At 38.6% G+C, this 22,229-nt stretch overlaps 1 long non-coding RNA gene and 1 pseudogene across 2 annotated transcripts in view; one reads left to right on the top strand and one right to left on the bottom strand.

Moving 5' to 3' along the window:
• The window catches only part of LOC139172524 (uncharacterized), a 535,209-nt gene that overhangs the window by 333,350 nt on the left and 179,630 nt on the right, over positions 1–22,229 (top strand). The gene's annotated exons all lie outside the window — the stretch shown is intronic.
• Positions 17,664–18,047, bottom strand: LOC139172523 (pancreatic progenitor cell differentiation and proliferation factor-like; annotated as a pseudogene).

The raw sequence follows: 22,229 nt of genomic DNA, 5'->3' as shown, positions 1-22,229 counted from the left end.
ACAAGGGGGCACAATCTGAAGTTAGTTGGGGGAAAGATCAAAAGTAACGTGAGAAAATATTATTTTACTGAAAGAGTAGTAGATCCTTGGAACAAACTTCCAGCAGACGTGGTAGATAAATCCACAGTAACTGAATTTAAACATGCCTGGGATAAACATATATCCATCCTAAGATAAAATACAGAAAATAGTATAAGGGCAGACTAGATGGACCATGAGGTCTTTTTCTGCCGTCAGACTTCTATGTTTCTATGTTTCTATGTTTCTATGTGAGCTGTATTCTAGAATTGGTCTGACAAATGTTTTGTATGCTCTGGTTAGCAGTTCAATGTTTTTGGAGAAGAAGCTGCGTAGGATTAGATTAGCAACTCTTAATGCTTTTTTGGCAATGTTGTTACAGTGGGCTCTAGCACTTAGGTCATTGGATATGAGTATTCCAAGGTCTTTGGCATAGTGAGGGTTGTCTACAAGTTTATTTCCACCAAGTTTATATTTAGTATTCTGATTCTTTTTACCAGACGTGCTTGGTAAATCGACAGAAACTGAATTTAAACATGCCTGGGATAAACATATATCCATTGTAAGATAAAATACAGGAAATAGTATAAGGGCAGACTAGATGGACCATGAGGTCTTTTTCTGCCATCAGTCTTCTATGTTTCTAATGTGTAAGACAGCATTTGTTGGTTGAGATTTGAAGTTGCCAGTTGTTAGACCATTCTGCTACATGGTCAAGGTCCTTTTGAAGGGTAGCAGGATTGTCAGTGGTATTAAATAGTCTAACGTCATCGACAAAGAGAACACTGTTGCTTATAATATGGTCACAAAGATTTGTATTCATCACAACTGCAGTTTCAGGTTGAAAATAAAGAAACAGTGAGTTAAATATTAATTTTGAAAGTGACAAAGAGTCAGAGAAGGGTGGATAGTTCCTTGGCAACTAACTTTTTTTAAAAGTATAGGCTAGAGGTTCTGACAGCTAAAATTGTGAAATATGTATTACTCCCAACAAACCTATTTTAATGATTAGTCCCATACTGAAAACGGTTTCCAAATTTGTAAAGTACAGGGAAGCTCATAACCTCTCATATCTTATAAAACCAAGGGAAAGGAGCTTTCGGGGAATTTAAAATTCTACACAAAATTGAATGTTGAATGATAAATCTAAATGATTTATCCATTTTCATAATGTTGTAGGAAGTTGCTTTGATGCTTCTAGTGCAATGCTCAGCATATTAAATGTTCTTGAGGAATTACTGTCACCCGTTTATATTTTATCAGATTTCAGTTCCTGTGCACAAGCACATCCTGGATGAATAATACACAAGGCCATTCTTCTTTCTTTCTTCCTGTGTGTGTGTGTGTGTGTGTGTGTGTGTGTGTGTGTGTGTGTGTTTGTGTATGTGCCGGGAGAGACGGGGTTGGGAATTGCTTACACCAGGAAAAAAAAGTCTGGAATAACTTTTTATTTTAATTCAGTCCAAAATATTTTTGGTCACAATGGGGATGCTGGAATCTCTAGAATGTAACTTGTGGTTCCTTTTTCTTCCCTATTGTTTCTGGAACAGATTAACGGGAAACAAGATTGAAAACAAAAATAATGTGCTACAAGAAAAAGTTGGAGTTTTACTGTATTATAAAAGTCTTCTCCGAAGGTGAAAGAGAAGTTAAGAGTTAAGAGACTAGACTGGAAGGCCAGGTGAAGATTTTTTTATCTGCCTGCCTGCCTGCCTGCCTGCCTGCCTGCCTGCCTGCCTGCCTGCCTGCCTGCCTGCCTGCCTGCCTGCCTGCCTGCCTGCCTGCCTACCTACCTACCTACCTACCTACCTACCTACCTACCTACCTACCTACCTATCTATCTATCTATCTATCTATCTATCTATCTATCTATCTATCTACTGCCCCTCTCCGAAGTCTCGGGGTGGCTTATATAAAAACAATACAACATCATAATGAGCCGGAGTGGCGCAGCAGGTAGAGTGCTATACTGCAGGCCACTGAAGCTGACTGTAGATCTGAAGGTCAGCAGTTCAAATCTCATCACCGGCTCAAGGTTGACTCAGCCTTCCATCCTTCTGAGGTGGGTAAAGTGAGGACCCGGATTGTGGGGGCAATAGGCTGGCTCTGTTCAAAAGTGCTATTGCTAAAATGTAAGCCACCCTGAGTCTAAGGAGAAGGGCGGCATAAAACTCAATCAATCAAACAAACAAACAAACAAACAAATAAATAATATTAAAACAGTTAATCTAAACCCCCAACAATATTAAAATCAGTCATTACCATTCACACAACAAGCATATGCTACATTTGTTTGGCCAGGGGGCTACAATCTAATCGTCCGAAGCCTGGCGGCATAAGTGAGTCTTTAGATTTTTGTGGAGGGTGAGGAGTGTGGGAGGAGTATGGATCTCCATAGCTGCTGGCACTCGAGCCATTGTCCTAGCTCAGCTCCAACATGCTTGTGTGTGCCGGCCAGCTGGTTTTTGGCTCACACAGCGGCTCTGGGAGGGCGTTTTTTGCTTTCAGAGGACCTCCGAGGGGATGGGGGAATGCGTTTTTACCGTACCCCGGCTCCAGGGAAGTCTTTGGAGCCTTGGGAGGGTAAAACACAAGCTTGCTGGACCCACCAGAAGTTGCGAAACAGGCTGTTTCCAGCCTCCAGAGGGCCTCCAGGGGCCAGGGGAATAATAATAATTTAATAATAACTTAATGATAATAATTAATAATTTATTAGATTTGTATACCGCCCCTCTCCAAAGACTCAGGGCAGCTCAAAACACAATAAACAATGTGTAAATCCAATATTAAAAGCAGATTAAAACCCTTATCATAAAAATTAATCACACAACCCAAGCAAACCATACATAAATCATAGTAGCTAAGGAGAATATCCACTTCCCCAAGCCTGGCGACATAGGTGGGTATTTAGGAGCTTTAGAGAGGCAAGGAGGGTGGGGGCAGTTCTAATCTCTGGGGGGAGTAGATTCCAGAGGGCCGGGGCCATCACAGAGGAGGCTCTTCCCCTTGGTCCCGCCAGATGGCATTGCTTAGTCGACGGGACCAGGAGAAGGCCAACTCTGTGGCACCTAACCGGTGGCTGGGATTCATGCGGCAGAAGGCGGTCCCGAAGTTATCCTGGTCCGATGCCATGTAGGGCTTTAGGGAGCTGTTTTTGCCCTTCCTAGGCATTGAATTATGGGTGTGGGAACTCCAGCATGCTCTTTGGGCACCTGAGGAAAAAAGGTTCATCATCACTGGACTAGGACAAGTGTTCTTGGACAATTGGCCCTGGATCACAGGCCTTAACTCGCTTCCCTAAATGGAGGGTGTTAAGTAACATCACCAGAAGGATCACAAAAAAGAACAAGGTTGATTTATTTAAACTTTCCCTATTCTCTTTGGCTGTTTATTTGGAAAGGGACAGTAGGCAAAATGGTGTGCTTATCCACACCCCTTACGGACCTCTTAGCAATGGGGTGAGGTCGACTGTAGATAGTCTAAGATTAAAGTTTTAAAAAATCATGAAAAACAAATCAGAAGAAGCAAAATAGATAGATTTGTTGAATTCCATTGCCATTGTGCTATCCTGGCTTCCGATTTGGTAAGATACTTTTTTTCCCTAGGTGCTCTAAGTAGAGCTGTCAGTTTTATATCACTTTTCTATTTATTGTGCTGTGCACTTCCTTCTCCTTTCAGACTGAAAGCGCATAAGATACGATGCATAAAGCACACGCCGATATGTAGTGAGAATGACTCCCCTTCCTGATCATTAAAATAAAGAACTGCCTTATAATTGGTGATAGATAGCAATTCTATTTGGATGCCTCGGCCTCGAAAAGAAGTACATTTTTCAGACAATGCTGTTTATTTGCAACTCATACTTTTTGCATATAGGACAGTTGTTCATTCTTACTGTTTGCCCTAGTTTCTTTGCTAAAACAACAACTTTGGCATGGTTTTAAAAATGTTTCTGCCTGGAACGAACGCATGATAGAAGCGTGCCCTTAGGAAATTGAAGTTTCACAAAGCCCCAGGGAAATTTCAGCACATAAACATCATCCCTGTAAGTGGTACTTAATATTTGATTCTCTCCAAGCAAGACAAAGGGGAGATGGACAGACAGAGTTTCAGATATTAATGTTAATCTAGCAATACTGGCACAGGCTGTGAAATGAAAGCCAGAAAGCCAGGAGCATGGGGCAATGTGAATAAAAAATATCAAGCTGAGGTCAACTCTCTCATTATCCAGGCAGCTGCTAAATGTCAGAGCAGTCCTATGATATCTCCAGCTAAGGAAAAAGCTGCTACAGAAAAAGCTTACATCTGTGTAACGGAATAGAGTAGAATGAGAAGTAAATTGCATTTGCTTCCTTTATTAGTCGGTGACTGGTGTGCTTATCATGATACAAGTTTTCCACGCCTTTCCCTGATACAGTAGATAGCTTATTGTAACTGGGAGCCTCAATGTAGCTTGCGATTTTCACGGGGATATGTGTGTAGCTTGTTGTGAGTTCGGTTTTCCCCCCCCCCCCATGTAATATTTTGAGTGTTTTTGTGACATTCACCATCATCGGGCTGAAGTTATTGGCTTTGTGCTGCTTTGAGTATGGTTTACTTTGAGGATAACCATACTCAAAGCAGCCTGAAGCCAATAACTTCAGCCTGATGATGGTGAATGTGATTTTGCCGAAACGTCGCAAAGGCACTCAAAACATTACACGGGGAAAAAAATGAACTCACAACAATCTACATCTATCTATCCATCCATCCATCCATCCATCCACCCAGGCCTAGATAATGATTAAGATGATTAAAGTGTTTATGGGTAAACACATACCATTTAATTATTTCCTATTTGAAAAGTAATTAAGGATCATACTAAGGTACTACAGAAGGAAGGACAATAAAAAACCTATTAAATATTCAATAAATAGTGCATAAACTTACTACCCCCACTGTGTCCCCTATCAGCCCATGGAGAGGACCAGCATTGTTTCTGGGACTGGTCAAGATACATTTCTTGCCCTAGGGGTAGAATTTTGGCTTCATCATATTAAGGCAGAAGTGGCAACACCTGTTGTTAGCAGGGAGCTTACTCCGAAGCTGCCAGTATTTATTTATTTGTTTGTTGGTTGGTTGGTTTGTATGATTGATTGATTGATTGATTGATTGATTGATTGATTGATTGATTGAGTTTCTATGCCTCCCCTCTCCGAAAATTTGGGGTGGCCTACAACATATAGAAAAACAGTAATTACAAAAAAATCAATCCAATTAAATTAAAATTACAAAGCAATTTAAAATACCTAAGTAAATTAAAAATCAATCACACCCATTCGTACAGTATGTTGTTGTCTTGGTTCTCTCATTCATTACTTGGTATTCCTTGCTTGCAAATGGCCATCCTTCTTCAATCTATCAATACTGACAGCCATACAGTTGCGGCCAAAATTGTGGAAACTGTTGAATCCTGAAATTTCTGTAATTTTCTATATCTAGGTTAACTTGTTAAAAGGTGTTGTTAAGCAGAAATCGTAATAACCCATAGGAATTGTTTACCTGCTTCCTATTGGTCGCTGTAGCAGGCGCCAAAATGGAAGAGCTGTCAGCCGCCGGTTGTTGCTGGGTGAAAGTCTTTAACTAGGAGCGCTCCCTGTCTTACGCGCCTTCTGCTTCACTCGCGCCTGGAGTGAAAGTGTTTTCAGCCGCTCGTTAAGCGCCTAAGAGAAATAAAGAGTTTAACTTGGAGACCGTGTTTCTCGGTTATTACATTGGTGACAAGGGTCTTAGAGGTGATTTTTTTTTTACAAAAAAAATCAGTATGTCGACCCCTTCCCTTATTCAGCCTCCGGAGCTGTTTGACCCAGAGAGGTCCACTTGGTCGGCCTATATGGCAAAATTTGAAATATTCTTGGAAGCTGCAAGTCTGCATACTGCTGAAGATAGCAGAAAACGTGCCTTATTTTTGAACTATTGTGGCACGCACATATTTGAGTTAGCAGGGACTTTGACAGATCCTGAGCCTCCTAATGCTGTGCCATGGACTACGTTGCAAACCTGCTTCACTCGCGCCTGGAGTGAAAGTGTTTTCAGCCACTCGTTAAGCGCCTAAGAGAAATAAAGAGTTTAACTTGGAGACCGTGTTTCTCGGTTATTACAGAAACTTTTTGGGAAAAGTGTATTTCCTAAAACTAGCTAATAACACCACTTTTTTTTTGTAGCACCTATAAATTATATTTCAATGGAAATATAATTTATTCAAGAATGTAATGCAGTAACATTTATGAAGGATTTGTTATTAAAATAGCAGTTGTAAAGAGGAAGGGTGAAATGAGATATACAAAAATTATCACCATGTCAATTGGGTAACCTTGAGCATGAATTGTGGCCTTACATTTTCCCATGGAGTAAACCAATTTTTTTAGTTCTGCAGCTGTTATAATGTAAAACCAAGATTGAATTATTGTTTCTATTTAACTATTGTTAAATGGGTTTTATTGCTGGGTCGCTTCTGACTAACAAATTTCTTTAGTCGGCTCCATAGATTTTCAATTGGATTAAGGTCTGGACTATTCCCATGCCATTCCATCAGGGAATATAATTATTTTGAAACTCCAAAAAAAGAAAAGAAAAGTGGTGTTCTTAGCCCTCAAACCTCAAAAATACACTTTCCACACTATTAATCACTACTGTATAAAACATACTTGAACCAGCACCAACATTACAACCTGAAGAAGAATACAGTGGTACCTCTGCCTAAGAATGCCTCTACTTATGAACTTTCCTAGATAAGAATCGGGTGTTCAAGATTGTTTTGCCTCTTCTCATGAATCATTTTCCACTTACAAACCCAACCCTCCGAAACTGTAACTGGAAAAGGCAGGGAGAAGCCTCCATGGGGTCTCTCTAGGAATCTCCTAGGAGGAAACAGGGCCGGAAAAGGCAGGGAGAAACCTCCGTGGGGCTTCTCTAGGGATCTCCTGGGAAGAAACATAGCCGAAAAAGACTGGGTGAAGCTTCTGTGGGGCCAATCTAGGGATCTCATGAGAGGAAACAGGGCAGGAAAAGGCGGGGATAAGCCTCTGTGGAACCTCTCTAGGAATCTCCTGGGAGGAAACGGGGACGGAAAAGGTGGGGTGAAGCCTCTGTAAGGCCTCTGTAGGGATCTCCTGGGAGGAAACAGGGCCTCCACCTTCCCTGTGGTTTCCCAAATCGCACACATTATTTGCTTTTACATTGATTCCTATGGGAAAAATTGCTTCTTCTTATAAACTTTTTTACTTAAGAACCTGGTCACGGAATGAATTAAGTTCATAAGTAGAAGTACCACTGTATTTTGTTTGCCATGAGGATTTAATATGATTTCTATGAATATGTATCCATATGTATGAATAGATATCCATTCTATACCTATATCTTTTTCTGCTATTCTCTCATAGTTATATTTCACTCCTTTATTTTCTCCTCTATTCCCCCTTTAATATATTCTACCTGATTATATCCTCTATAACCCTCATTGTGTATTATTGTATATTGGACAAAATTAAATAAATAAATAAATAAAGAAAGAAAGAAAGAAAGAAAGAAAGAAAGAAAGAAAGAAAGAAAGAACGGGCATCTTCACCTTTCCACTTTGATCTTTGTCTTTAAAAAAGTAACATTATTTCCTATGCCCCACAAACCTGAAAGGAAACTCATTTTTTTTAAAAAAAGAACAAAAAAGTGAGGAGTGCTTCCCAAAGGGAAAATATGAAAATCAAAGTGGCAAGAACTCTCGGAGTTTCCGACATAACTCTTCTGCTTATTGAACACAACCTTGAGATTCTGATCTCTTTTGTAGTTACTTTAACTCTGCTCAAACCTAAATTGGTTCCTTTCATTCTGTTAGATATTTCCTTTTGATATTTTGTTATTGCCTTTTCTAATGGCTTGCGTATTCCCATGGAACGAGCCACTGCCATTGAAAATGTCAAAATGCATCAACGTGAATTATGCGAAAGTCATGATTCTCCATAGGCATTAGAATGAAAATTAGACACACTTGGGCATTAAGTCAGAAATAATTGAAACCTAGAAGTATCCACTTAGCAGGCTGGGATTCATAAAATTTAATCTGTTCTTTTCTTCATTATGGACTTCTGACTAAATGGGGTAAAGCACGTGGGAGTTTTTGATAGCCAGAAAGCTGGCTCTTCGGATCAAAAAAATAGCATCTTCTGACTCTTCATGAGATAGATATCAAGGCTTCAATGCCTGCAGATCAGCAATAATTGTTTTAAATAAGAACATAAGAACGTAAGAACAGCCATGCTGAATCGGGCCAAAGCCCATCGAGTCCAGCATTCTGTGTCACATAGTGACCCACCAATTGTCCTTGGGGATCTTGAGCAGAAAGAGAAGGCAAGACCCTCCCTTTCCCTTGACCCCCAACAAATGGTACTCAAGGAAATCCTGCCTTCATCAACCAACATAGAGGTGGCACATGGACATCCTGAGCAATTGGAACCATTTTTAAACCAAGTTAATGACCCTTTAGGCATCCTCCTCCTGAGTAGGAGTTCAGTTTTTGAATAGTAAGAATTATATATCACAGGACGGGAGGGGGGACATCAGGATTTTAGAGATGTTTAGGTGGGGCATGGCAAAAAAAAAAAATGGTTGCAAACCACTGCTGTAGACTACATACCAATATACCCAACTTGGTCTATATCACCAAGTTTAAAGCTAATCAAGATACTGTATCTGATGTATTGATTTTCCTTTGCCTTTAGAGAAGAGGAAAATTAGCATAGTCTGAGATATATTTTTTTAAAGAGTAGCAGGATATCACTTTAATTGTAGGCCAAGGAACTGGAGAGAAAGAAATGTCACCAGATTTATCTTGGAGGAAGGGCAAAATTTTTCTTGCTCAGAAGTGACAATCATCATTAACAAGGACCATGGCCAGAGGCAGTGTCCAGAACCTCTAACCTTACATGAGATGGGAAGAACATTTTTTTCTAAGGCATATTCCTGCAGCCCTTTATGTTGGTGAGAGCAATACTGACCATTGGGCTGTTGGTCTGAGCTCTGACCTTGGTAATTTGGCTGAAAACATTTTGTCACCATTCAAGGAGACATCATCAGTGTGCTTTGAATTGTGTTCATCTCTCAGAACACTGACCTCTAAATATGGTGTATATTAGCATTATTGTTGTTTGTTCAGATACTTCTGAGCCATTGTCTGGTTTCGGACTGTTTGATTGGCTGGCTGTTGTTATGCTGACAATATTTTCCTTGCCAGATGCTTATCCTATAGACACCACTTTGAGAATAACAAATCATGATAGTGAATAATTTGATCTGCTAATTTGGTGTAGTAATTTATTTGCATCTTTGCCGTTTACATTGCATTAATAGGGCAATAATTACAATAAATATTCCTCCCCCCAAGTCATAGAATATAAGCAAGATATCTTCTTAAGACCCACCTCTGCCATCAGGCATGGGGGAATTGAGATATCTTCCCCAGGCCTATATAATTTGTGTATGGTATGCTGTGTGTATGTTTTTTAATTATGGGTTTTTTACTTTTTTAAATATTAGATTTGCATTTTACATTGTGTTTTACTATTGCTGTGAGCTGCCCCGAGTCTACAGAGAGGGGCGGCATACAAATTAATTAGAAAGATAGATAGATAGATAGATAGATAGATAGATAGATAGATAGATAGATAGATAGATAGATAAATAAATAGATAAATAGATAAATAGATAGATAACTAACTAACTAACTAACTAAATAAATAAATAGATAGATAAATAAATAAATAGATAGATAACTAACTAACTAATTAATTAACTAACTAACTAACTAACTAACTAACTAAATAAATAAATAAATAGATAGATAAATAGATAGATAAATAAATAAATAAATAGATAAATAAATAAATAAATATCAGATTCCCAGTTTATCTGCAGTTATTAGTTTGAGATGATGGTTGCAATCCTAATTTTAGAGAAGTGCAAGATCTTAGGGATAATTTGACTTGAGGGTTAACATTCATTAAAAAGATGTAAATCCACATGGTTCACTTACACATTTTGAATGAACAAAAATATAATGCAACCATCTAGATACACGGAGAGAGAGAGAAAAATGTAGCTTTACAATTGAAATCACAACTTTTTCTTTTTTGGCTGGGTTTAATGGATAGTCAATTGGAAAAGAGCCACTGAACGCTAATTGGATATGTCTTATTGCTGCTGTAAAACTACTATATATCCAAAAATGAAATACCACAATGGAGGAATGGTTGGCGAAAATGACAGAACTACCAAAGATGGCAGCATTAACTTATTTAATTAGAGAAAGATCAACAACTATTTTTATTAGGGACTGGAAAACCCTCACGAATTATTGCTGAAAGAAAAACAGAAAAATGAACTTGTGATTTATGGGTGTGAAAGGATTGCTTATGGAAAGAAGGAAAGAAGAATTATGATATAACCTTAGAGAAAGAGGTTAAAATGTAAATGCATTTATAATTGCTGTCAAAAAGATTGGAAATCTTTCCTTCCTTCCTTCCTCCCTCCCTCCCTCCCTCCCTTCCTTCCTTCCTATGAAATTTTTGTTATACTTTTGTTTATTTGATAGGGAAGGTAAATTGCTATCCATTATTAATTTATAGAGGGTGATTGCTCCTAAGGTACTAATTAATACAATGTTGGCCAGCAATATTGCAAAGGAATTATTAAGAAGCATAATTAAAATATTATATATATGTATCTTTTTCTGAACTGTCTGTAACATAAGACCTTATTTTATCCAATTAACCATTTGAAAAGTTAATTTATGAGAGCAATTTGAAGCATAAATATGATTCATTACCATTTGACTGGGATAATTAAATAATTTGAAAAGTAGGATTAATAAATCATTATAGCAACTTAAATGTCAATTAACAGTATAAATGTTAATATTTTTAGCAAGCAATCGGCACCTGATTACTGTGTTTCAGGATATAGTATAGCTGTTTTAATATAAATCAGGGCTCTAAACTTTGCTTATAAATGTTACTTGCAGAGATTGAGCAAAGTAATTTGGCTTTATTGAATGAAAAGAAGGGAGGTTTTCCCATATGTCACTGAGATATAACTTCTAGCTAATATTGAACATTATTATTCATTGCGTTTATTGGATTGAATGTCAACAATGAAATAAAACACTTGCCTCATCAGCAATACAATTTCTTATTATTTTGATGAGTTTCCAATTGCTTAGTCTTGTTTTCCATTTCCCAGAAGAAAATATTGTTTAAAGTTTGATTTATGACCTATCTCAATGAAAAGTTGTGTGTAAAAGTTACTCTTGCGGTGAGCTTCTTTCAAGCTAATTACAAATCAAAGTATATTCCATGTTTCAGAAGAAGAAAAATACCAGGCTTCAGGCAACAATTCTATCTTTATTATTACCAGGAAGTAATATTTGTCGGATGCGTTAGGATTTATTGGTGAATAAGCATGGTTAAAATTCAGCCCATTTAACTTAAAGAATCTTAATCCAGTTTAAAGGATACAAGTTTTCAGTTCTACTTACTTACTTACTTACTTACTTAATTAATTACTTACTTACCTACTTACTTATTTATTTATTTGGTTTTCTCTTTTTTAAAAGTTTATTTATTGGTTTTTACACAAATACAAAAGACTTAAACAAATATTGTTCACATTTGTCATTTACAGATCATAAGTCATTCTATTACATTCCTTATTAACACATCTATATACAATATATATTATTCAAAGGGTGAGGATAAGTGTGGTAAGTAAAATAGATTAGTAGTAGTTAATTATACTTATAAGTGTATAAAAATATCACAGAGTAGCCTTGAGAAGTAAAAACAGAAGTTAATATGTCGAAAGCTATTATTGCGTTTATGTTCCCTTACTCATTGTCTGTATCATGTGTATGCAGTAATGGGCAGCCAAATTTTTTACTGCCATGCTATGGGTGTGGCTTATTTTGTGGGTGTAGCTTAATGGTCATGTGACTGGGTGGGAGTTGCTTGAATGATCATCATCGTTCAAGTGAACTGTTAAGCCCTTGACTTACAACAATATCAGTGTCGCTCGCTGGGGTGACAATTTGCTTTATGTTTCCCAGGCTCTCCTCCCTGGGTCCCTCCCCCATCTCAGGCTGGGTAGCTAGGTGAACAGGTGCTGCCAGAAGCATAAATGCTGCCAGCGCCGCTTTCACCCATGCCTTCTGCTTGCACCTCCAGTGGGAGGTGGCCGCATGAGGCTGGAGGGGAGCTGGACAGGAGAGAGGGAATCCGAGGCCAGGAAGGAGGAAAGAGGAAAAAAGCAAGGAGCACAGACACAGCAGCAGGGTAAAAAAGGAGAGCCGAGTTGAGACCAGTAATCCAGGAAGTGATAGCTGCCGATCAGCTGGAGCTGCGCACTCAGCTTCATTTCCACCTGTGGAACTGCATTCCACCCTGTCCTGCCTGCTGCACATCCATGTGTGTATGTATTTATCTATTTAATCAGTACAACTACTTTGTGTCATATTACCCTTTTTATTTCCTCCATCCATTTATACCAGTTTTTCCATATCTCATCAAATTCTTTGCTAATTGTACACTTGATTTCCATGGTCATTTTGTCCATGTCTGTACATTTGAAAATCTTGTCTATAATAATAATAATAATAATAATAATAATAATAATAATAATAATAATAATAATAATAATAATAATAATAATAATTATTATTATTATTATTATTATTATTATTATTATTAATTGGATTTGTATGCTAAATAATGTTGTTTTCTAATGGGATCTTTTCATTTTTCCATAGTTTGGGCTTATGGCCACGGTTATTATATGCATCATTAGGTATCGGAAGGTTTTTTTTGAGTATTATTTATTTGGTTTCTAGGCTGCCCTTCTTCGAGGGACTCAGGAATAAAACAATTCAGTAGACAGTGTCTGAAAAAAAGCATAACAAAATTGAAAAACAGTAAAATAATTGGGCAGTAATCACTTCCAACAGACTCAATAAAAATAAATTATAATGAAATTCTGCAGCTCATTAACATACAATGTCAAGCATTTAGAATCACTGATGGTTTATGGTACCATATATTGGATGAGTATCCATATGTCTGTTTGTAGAAGAAAACTACAAAAATTTTTAAAAAATCTAATCAGATCAGTAGAGAAGATTGGACAGATGATATAACTAAAGAATATTATCTTGGTGGAAATGTATGATAAATGAGCAAACACATGTCAAATGATTAAGGAAGTATTTAGAATAAAAACAATGCTCTTTATGCAATAAATCATCGATAAGGCTTGACTTCTAGAAACCATCTCTATCTCTACCTTGATGCTATTTTAAACAAGAGCACTTACATATTTTCCCTTTACTGACTAGTGAAATTGCTTTCAGGAGACCTTTCCCATACATTTTAAATCATTTATTGCCATTTTGGCAGAATCTGTTCAATTCCATTAGATTCATTAGCTTTTCTAAAGAGCATTGTTGTGTGAAAAGAGCTGAAACAGCTGCCCTGTGTAATTTTGTTATTGCTTTAATTTACTCAGAGTTTTGTTTTAATACTCCAGCTGTCAAATATAGAGAGGGAAGCAGCAATCAATATAAAACACTTTTTTTTTACTTTATCCATCCTGAATCTACAATAAAAGGGGAAAAATGGAGGTACGAACAATGTTTTATTAGCTGGTAATTGTCTTTCCCAATTCCACTTAAACAATAATTTGCCATAGCAAAGTAAATACAAGTGTATAAATACATCCACAATTTGTCAAAATTCTTAATTTCTTTCAAATACTACTGAATAAGAGGGTAGTTGGGCATAAACTGCCCTTTAGAATTTTTCACCTAATTTATGTTTTGATAAATTTCTTCCCATGTCATAATTCCCTCTAGGAAGAAAAATACAAACCCAATTTATAGCATCAGAGCTTTCTGAGGATTACCATTGCAGTGCTCAAACACAACCCTGTTCACAATATTGTGAAGAAAGTATTTTACAATACTGTTAGGGCTCTGCCTAACAGTTGGGTTGGCAATATGTAAACCAACAATGTGTTTTAATTTAGTTGAGCTATGTCTGATTGGTTGATGGTGTTGCAAACACCATAACAGAGCATAGTTTATTCTCTCTGTCATTCTCTCATATGCAGAGGGACGATTTTCCTTCTGTGCATACTCAGAGAGCTAAAAATCATGGAAAATTCTGAAAAAAAAAGATCATGGCACGCACGGATCGGCAAAAACAGACTGGAGTTGTCACATCATAATTGCGAATTCAATGGGCCACTACCAGAGCAGTGCACCAGACTGCACTATTAGGAAGGCACCTCGGGTACCTAGCCTCTGACCATTTAGGAATCTGCAGAGGTCAACTGTGGATAGTCTAAGGGTAAAGTGTTGGGGGTTAGGGGATGACACTACAGAGTCCGGTAATGAGTTCCATGCTTCAACAACTCGATTACTAAAGTCCAATTTACAGTCCAATTTGGAGCTTTTAATATTAAGCTTGTATCTGTTGTGTGCTCTTGTGTTGTTGTGGATGAAGCTGAAGTATTCGTTGACAGGCAGGATGTTGCAGCATATGATCTTGTGCACAATACTTAAATTATGTTTAAGGCGTCGTAGTTCTAAGCTTTCTAGACCCAGGATGCTAAGTCTAGTTTCGTAGGGTATTGCAGAAGAGACGGAGTAACGACTCGGACACCAGAGCTGGATTTAAACTTGGGTCATTTTTATTATAATAAATTTGCATAATTTATTAATTAAATTAGCATGAATTAGCATAATTTGCATAAATCAACATATTCAACTATGACCCGGAAACAGTGGACCTGCAGGGTCAAACAAACACTTCCGGGGCGGAAATGACGTAAAAGGTCAACATTCCTGGGCAACTAAGGGCATAGTCGATGCTGGTCCAGGTGAGGGACCTCTCCCTCACCTGAGACCCTGCCATGCACTTGCATGAGGGGGGTCCCGCCGGCTCACCCCTACCCTGGGACTTCAATAGCGGGACCCAAAGACAGGTTCCCCCCAAGTGCGCAGGTAGCACCCACCATGGTCTTGGAGAGAACCTGTCAATCATCCCCAAAGATGCCCAAGGGAGAACGCGCAGTTGCTGAACCACCACCCAGATTTCCGCCCCTAACCTGCCTACCCAATGACCAGAGGTAAGCCAATTAACCTAATTAAATGCAAGCACCCCCTAACCGCACATCCATCTCCCCAGTGTGGAATGGGCGAAAAAACAGCCTGGCCTAATGGGCGAGGCTGCAAAAAATTCCCATTCGGCCCCCGAAGGCGACCCACTAGGCACACTGCAAAATAGGGAAGGGCGGGTGGGTGTCTGCTCTTCAGCCAGGTCCGGGCGAAAAGGCTTTCTTCCCGGCCTGCTGCCCCTTAAATAGGGCCAGCAGGCCCGCCCGGACCCAACGTCATGCCCAGCCACGTGGCTGGGCATTCTCGGCCGAAATCTCGCCTCGCGAGATTTCGGCCGAAAACAAGATGGCGGCCGCCATCTGAAGGGTCCGAGTCTGCCCGGCCCTTCAGCAACAGCGCCGTGGGGCCGGTAAGTCAGCCGGCGATATTTTGTTTTGAATGGAGGAGTGAAGGGCTCTTCTGGTGAAGTATCTTTAGACATTTTCGAGGGTGTTAATGTCCAAGATGGGGTATGGGTTCCCACCAGATTAGCTGTATTTGAGGATGGGTCTGGCGAAAGTTTTGTAAGCTCTGGTAAGTAGTGTGCGATTGCCGGAGCAGAAGCTATGTAGGATTAGGTTAACAACTCGTGAAGCCTTCTTGGCAATGTTGTTGCAGTGGGCTTTGGCACTTAGGTCTTTTGTTATTAGTATTCTTTAACCAAGTGGGGGTTATCTGTGATAATTTGTTTATTCAGTTTTTATTTGGAGTTCTGATTTTTTTTGCCGATGTGTAGGACAGAGCATTTGCTAGTTAAGATTTGGAGTTTGCATGTGTTAGGCCAATCAGAGCCAGAGCCATACTTAACTGTAGCATTTTTAAAGTATATGTTGTTAAGGGTGACTTAAATAAATAAGGATTTTATTACGCTGAAAGAGTGCACATATTAATAGAACCTCAATAATTACATCAGGGAAGGTCTACTCTGTAAATTAAATGCTATGATACAGTGGCACAATGCAGATCAAATGTAACACTCTGAGGTTTACAGGAAGTCAATAGACAACGCAACTGGATATTAAGGAATTGATTTCTCTAAATATTGACAATCTTATCTTAAAAAATAGACTCTGCTTTTTTTTATCCTGGACTTCATCCCCAAAGTACTCTGTTTTATCAAAAAAAATGGGGGGGGGGAGGAAGGGAGGGAAGAGATTTCCTTCTAGGAGTCTCCAAATTCAACACCAGATTTCTGGATTCCTAGCCAATGATTCTGTTTGTATCTGTATATTTGGAAATGGCACTTGCTGAATTCAAAGACGCTTACTTTTAAATCGGGGCAGATCAATTGATATTGTTATAATGCAGCCCTACACTTCTTAGAGACAATTTTTTATTAAATTAAATGGAGCTTACTTTCACTCCTTATGCAATTTCAGCCCACTACTTTCTTTTTTCCTTTTAGAATTAATAATAATAATAATAATAATAATAATAATAATAATAATAATAAATTAGATTTGTATGCTGCCCCTCTCCGAAGACTTGGGGTGGCTAAAAAAAAACAATATTATAGCAAGACAAATCTAATATTAAAAATAAGCATATAAAATCCTATCATATTTAAAAACCAAACAACACATACATACCAAACCTAAAATATAAAAAAATATAAAAAGAATACGGGAGTCTAATACATTTAAAATTAAAGAACTGGTGATATGTTTTTGTTAAAACTTGAGAAAGGGGCTTAAAGTGGATCTGGTCAAACAGACCTAGGTTGGCGTCAAAACCATACTGTAGAAGTGTGCCAACTTGTCCGTTGCTAAGGAATGGACTTCCTTGGGAATTATCCTTAGCCAATCCCTCCTCCTTCCTTTAGCTTTTAATAACACAGGTATTTTGTACTCAGTCAGACACTGATTTTCAAGTTCACTGAACTTGGAATTAGATTAACTATGGCTTAAATGTTATGGACCTCTGAAGCTTTTAGGGTTCTTTGTTTCTTAAATTGATATTTTTCTTTTCTTTTTTCTTTTTAAAGGCTGCTGGGATTTTATTACTTTATTTATTTATTTGTTTGTTTGTTTGTTTGTTTGTCAATTATAGAGTGATAATTTGTACATATAAAACATTAGATAAATATAAAACATTAGATAAATATATAAAACATTAGATAAATAATGATAACAAGTAGACAATAGGACTGCCCATTCAACAAGTACAAAATGAACGGGGGGAAAAAAACACGTTATCAAGGCGGTGGGGAAAAAATGACGTAGTTGTGTTGATCTCCAAGTAAGTAGAAAAGAATGGTGCGTGTGTAAATTGTTTTTTTTTTAAAGTTGTCATTTTCAGTTTTATAAAAAACCCATGTCTAAAATTAATTGTACTCAGACTCAGCTTAAACTACTCTAAAGGGAAGGGGTATGGAAAATGGGCTGTAGCATTGGCTGTTGAACACTGGCCTTCCTCAGGCTGTTGGACCCACGCTGGAATTGTGGGGTTCACTGACGTGGCACTTCCTCATGACTTCCTGGGCCAGGTCACAGGTGATCATGCCATAGGCTACCTGGAAGGCCCCTGAATTTTCTAAAGTTTCTGACACAGTTGTCATCACTGGATGGGTATGTTTTCCAAAGTACAAACTAGCCCACCAGGATCAGACTTGGGAAGGCCTGGAGGGTGCGGGATGACCTCTCCAGAGTACTTAGCACTTCCACAGGAGCTGTTACTAGAGGTGGAACCCAACTATCATCGGTAGTAGTTGTGGGTTGCCACAAGGGAGCCACTGGACGGGATTGCGGCCATGTTTCTTGATCTTCTTTCTTGGGCAAGTTATAAATCCTTGAAGTCTTAGTGCAGGTGACCTGGCTCAGGAAGGCAACTGCTAAGCAGGGGAGCCAATTTGCGAAAGAGCTGCTATGAGTCTCCACGATTGTTCTGCCGGCTTCTAGTACCAGCCTCCAATGAAAAGGAAATTGGTTCAAAACAGACACACACACTCGCAGTAGAAGTCCAGTAAATGTTTTTTATCTCAACAAAAGAGAAACAAAACTCCCTTTTAGAATTCAAAGGGATTTCTTGTATAAACAAGGCAGTAATGGATTACAGTCCGATAACAAGGCAAGCAATAAATCAGCAATAGACCAGTACTGTGAAGTTCGGCATAAATACTGTTTGTTCCAGACGTGGCAAAAACTTACAAGGATTTATTTTCTCAAACTCCGTGACTCCCAACAACTACGATCAGATAATCTCCACGCTGCTAAGCCCGCACACTGCCAATTTAACAGCTGCTACAATTACGTGAGCCCCCACCCAACCACAGGTGGATTCTCTATCGCCTGTAATATTTCTTCAGTTGTTCTCTCTTATGCATAACTCTACGCATGCGTGGGTCTAGCAATTTATCATTCGAATCTACCAAAAGTAATGGAGATTGGCTTCCTGGGCTGTCTGCCAAGTCCCCCTCTTCCAAGTCACCCCCACCTTCTTCTTCCGAGGAAACTTCACTACCTGACTCTGTCAGCAATAAAACAGGCCCATGACATGTTGATGTTCCCCCTGCATCCACCTCCACATTCCTTGGGGCAGGAGCTGGGCCAGAGCTAACCACAACAACGACCATTGAAAACACCCAGCGATGATGGTTTTCTAAATTTTTTTTTTTTTTCATTCAACCCATTTTGTTAGGTTATGTAATGCACCAATTCCCTACTTCTGCCTTCTCCATTCTTAAAGCAATTATTATTTCAGCTAAAATTGTTGCAAGAAGAGAGGGGTGAGGTTGGTCAAATGACGAAGGGCGACTACTACTGACATCCGTATGTCATGGAAATGTATTAAAAGACAACGGCTTCAGTATCATGTAGTTTAAGGAGGAATATAGCTAAAATTTATTTCTGGGTTTAGTGCAGTATCTGCAGTTTTCTTAACCATCACACACAACACTTTTATCAATATCTGTCATGATCTTGACGTTGTTATTTTTTTATGGTACTCTTGCATTGACACAGCATCTGGAAAGTAAAGGCCAAACCTTCAAGTGTTTCAAAGGTCATATTAAAAGGAACAGTTGAGATTTATTTAATTGACTCCTTTACCGTATTGATAAACCTGTTATTATTTAGTTTTTGTAATGGATAATATAAGTAACATGTCAGCTGCATATTGGTAGAAGATCAGCATGTCCAATTTAAAGACGGTTTTGAACTATTTTTATGCAACCACGATTAATCAAGCGAATATTCTGAAAAAGAAACATTTTGGAAATGATTTTGCATCTTTTAACAAGATGAATAGGTAGCTTGGGGGAGGAAGGCACAGCATGTGCATTTCTACTATTGTATCTTTGTAGTTAAGTGTGGTTTTAAGAATTAAATTACTGATTCAGATTGAGGGGATACAAGTACAGATTCTTAATTTTGAGGTTCACTTGTCCGAGTCATTCCTTTTTTACTTATTAGGTTATACGAAAAGAACATCAGATATCAAACATTGAACTTTGAACCTTTGGGACTTGGGCTGAGATTTGGAAGATATTTGGCTCAAAAAAAGGAGGCATTGTTCAAGACAAACTGAATGAAACTTGGAATCTCTTTTTATTTGGAGGGTGATTCCAGAATGACATACATGCCATATCAGTCCAACCATAATTCCATCTATACTGTACTTTATGGCATAATGTTATACAAGAGCCTTATGACTCCTAATCACAGTGAATTGTTTTAACAGGACTCTTCAATCACCAGTTAATATCTTATTTTTCAGAGTATAAGACACACTTTTTTCCTCCCTAAAATAGGCTGATAATTTGGGTGCGTCTTATACTCTGAATGTAGGGGGTTTTTTCACAGTTTTAATTAGCTGCTAACGATGTTCCCAGTTCTTATCCTTTTGCAAGCTCTTTCATTGTTACTCTCTATGAAGAATGTTTTCCAAACCCTGTCATTGTAGGGGCTTTTTCATTGCTTTACTTGCTCCGAATGTTTATTTCAGCCCTAACCAGGTACTATGTTCCCAGCTCTTACTGACTTGCAAGCTCTTTCATTGTTACTTTCTGCAAATAATGTTTTCCAAGCCCTAAGTCTTTTCAGGATTTTCTCCATTGCTCTATTGGCTTCAAATACAGTGGTACCTCGGTACTCGAACGCTTCCTTTCTCGTACATTTCGGATAACGAACAAAATTTTTGGCAAAAATTTGCTTCGGTATCTGAACAAAAATTCAGATACCGAACAGCCAGAGAAAATTTTGTTCATTATCTGAAATGTAATCCCGGCAGCTTCAGGGGGGCTGAGGAGCTCTCTAAGAGCTCCAAGCTGCAGGAAGGGTGGGGGCTGCTGAAATCTTGGCAGCTTCTGGGGGCTCCTTTCCTTATTGCTTCCTTTTATTACCTGTAAGCAGCTTCAAAAACTTTCTCCTTCCCTGTGGCTCCAACACGCGGCGATTTCCCTTCCAGTAGCAAGAGCGCCGGGAAGTCACGTAATGAAGGGAAGCTGCTGGAGCGGCAGCAATTGCTGAGATGGCTTCGTCGGCTTCCCTTCACCACGTGACGTTCCCGGCGCTCTTGCTACTGAAATCAGCTATTTCCCTTCCAGTAGCAAGAGCGCCGGGAACGTCACGTGGTGAAGGGAAGCCGACAGAGCCATCTCAGCAATTGCTGCCGCTCCAGCAGTTTCCCTTCATTACGTGACTTCCCGGCGCTCTTGCTACTGGAAGGGAAATCACCGCGTGTTGGAGCCACAGGGAAGGAGAAAGTTTTTGAAGCTGCTTACAGGTAATAAAAGGAAGCAATGAGGAAAGGAGCCCCCAGAAGCTGCCAAGATTTCAGCAGCCCCCACCCTTCCTGCAGCTTGGAGTAGCGAATTTATTTATCCCATTGGAAATAAAGAAAATAGATTTCATTGGTTCCCAGCGAGTTAACAGGGGCTGGGAACCAATTAAATCCATTTCCATTATTTCCTATGGGATAAATAAATTCGGTACTCGACCAAATCGGTTCTCGACCACACTTCTGGAACGAATTGTGGTCGAATACCGAGGTACCACTGTATTCCTTTCCAGGTGCTAATGATATTCCCAGCTCTTATTTGCTTGCAAGCTCTTTCATTGTTACTCTCTCCAAATAAAGTTTTTTTTAAAAGCCATAGCCAAGATTTAAAGCTGACCAGACTAAGGATGCTAGCCAGATGAATACCTGTTAAGCAGATTCTTTCCCCTGTTTTTCTGCCCGAAAACTACGGTCCATCTTTAAATCCGAAAAAAATTGGTAATTCTATAATTTCTATTGGAGATACATGGCCCATTCCGTATATCAGAATTATACATAAATAAATTGGAACATGTTAGGGGGGAAAATGAAGATAATAAAGAAAGGCTAGGAGACCAAGTTGTATAAGAAATATTTGAAATAACCTGCTGTATTTAGCCAAGATGGAATATGATATGAAGCAGTGACATTCAAACGTTTCAAGGGCAACCATCCAGATGATGTTGCAAATTTATCTCCTGTTGTTCTTTCTGTGTAAGTTGCAAACCAGTGATATTGTTTGAGAAGAAAAAGGATTATGATTAAGCATTATGAAAAACTTCACAGTCAGTGAATCTTTTTCATAGCGAAACCTTCTCTTTTAGGAGCCAGTGAGCTTCTTTATTAGCGGTTTTAAAGTCCACCTAGAAAGGATGCTAGAGTAATAGATTTTTCTGCATCAGGAGGAGATTTGTTTGAGTGACCTTTGAAATCTCCTATTACTTCCACCAGTAACGTGTTAACTGTGAAAGGCTTAATTGCCTTCATTAATTGAGAAGAAAATTGTTCTTTATTAATAATGAATTAAGGGTGAAATCCAGCTCAGACTAACATTGTCATTTGATTACTAGTGATGCCAATGGGATATTTTTTTAAAGCATGCACAGGGCTACAGAAGAAATGGTGCTATAATGAAATGTTTTTTATGTTCTTGTTTTATTTATTTATTCATTCATTTCTCTCTTTTTCTTCCTTTCCTTTCCTCCTCTTTTTTCCTTTCCTTCAT

This window comes from Erythrolamprus reginae, chromosome 9, assembly GCF_031021105.1.
Source record: "Erythrolamprus reginae isolate rEryReg1 chromosome 9, rEryReg1.hap1, whole genome shotgun sequence".
Lineage (NCBI taxonomy): Eukaryota > Metazoa > Chordata > Lepidosauria > Squamata > Dipsadidae > Erythrolamprus > Erythrolamprus reginae.
This window is presented reverse-complemented; position numbering and strand designations above follow the sequence as displayed.